This window comes from Loxodonta africana, chromosome 1, assembly GCF_030014295.1.
Source record: "Loxodonta africana isolate mLoxAfr1 chromosome 1, mLoxAfr1.hap2, whole genome shotgun sequence".
NCBI lineage: Eukaryota > Metazoa > Chordata > Mammalia > Proboscidea > Elephantidae > Loxodonta > Loxodonta africana.
This window is the reverse complement of record NC_087342.1, coordinates 47,719,176-47,720,505: the sequence shown is the minus strand read 5'-3', so window position 1 is coordinate 47,720,505 and position 1,330 is coordinate 47,719,176. Positions and strand designations below refer to the sequence as shown.

The following is a 1,330-nucleotide window of genomic DNA, read 5'->3' as shown; positions in this document are numbered from 1 at the left end:
TTCCCGCAGTATCATTGGTGCTTGGTCATATGCTACCTCCTGAATTGGTTGAATGTCATCCAATTCTTTTTGGTACAGTGACTCTGTGTATCCTTTCCATCTTGTTTTGATGCTTCCTGCATTGTTTAATATTTTCCCTGACGAATCCTGCAATATTGCAACTCAAGGATTGAATGTTTTCTTTAGTTCTTTCAGCTTGAGAAATGCTGAGTATATTTTTCCCTTTTGGTTTTCTATCTCCAGGTCTTCGCACATTTTACTATAATGATTTACTTTGTCTTCTTGAGCCACCCTTTGAAGTTTTCTGTTCAGCTCTTTTACTTCATCATTTATTCCTTTCGCTTTAGCTACTTTGTGTACAAGAGCAACTTGCAGAGTCTCTTCTGACATCCATTTTGGTCTTATCTTTCTTTCCTGTCTATTTAATGATCCTTGCTTTCTTCATGTATGATGACCTGATGTCATTCCACAACTCATTTGGTCTTTGGTCATAGTGTTCAATGCATCAAGTCTATTATTGAGATGGTCTCTAAATTCACAGCAACATGCAAGCCACCAGAGTATGACAAACTGACAGACACATGGTGGGGGTTTTTGTAGGTGCCCTTTATCAGGTTGAAAAAGTTCTATTCTTAGTTTGTTGAGTGTTTTTATCATGAAAGGGTGTTGGATTTTGTCAAAGATTTTCTGCATCTACAGTAAATTCTGAAAAAGCTGGAAACTGTGTAAGGTAGAAACCTGTCAGAGATAACCAAAAAACCAAACCTGCTGCTGTTGAGTTGATTCTGACTCACAGCAACCCCATCGGGCAGAGTAGAACTGCCCCACAGAGTTTTCGAGGAGTGCCTGGTGGATTTGAACTGCTGACCTTTTGGTTAGTAGACATAACACTTAACTACTATGCCACCAGGGTTTCCAAATATATGGAACACTTCACTAATTTGCATGTCATCCTTGTGCAGGGCCATGCTAATCTTCATTGTACTGTTCCAATTTTAGTATATGTGCTGCCAAAGCGAGCACTGTCAAAGAAGAAAACTCAAATATTTTCCACTAAAACAATGGCAAAGTGGTAAGACTACGCCTTGTCACAGGCAGAAAACTTGCAAGACCTGGAAAAACAAGGCAGTCCCATCGAGTTTCGCTGTGTCAAGACGATCATGTAATTTTTGTTTTTTATTCTATTTATATAGTGTATTACATTAACTAATTTTTGGACTTTAAACCAAACTTGAATTCCTGAGATAAATCCCATGGTGTATCCCATGGTCATGGTGTATAATTCTTTTAATATGTTGCTGGATTCAGTTTGCTAGTATTTTTTTGAAAA

The 1,330-nt window shown here is 38.0% G+C and overlaps 1 non-coding gene across 1 annotated transcript; it reads right to left on the bottom strand.

The window, feature by feature from the left end:
• Positions 1 to 917: 917 nt before the first annotated feature.
• Positions 918 to 1,023, bottom strand: LOC111752741 (U6 spliceosomal RNA). The gene has a single exon (XR_002787662.1). It is a non-coding gene; the product is annotated as a U6 spliceosomal RNA (small nuclear RNA).
• Positions 1,024 to 1,330: the final 307 nt, after the last annotated feature.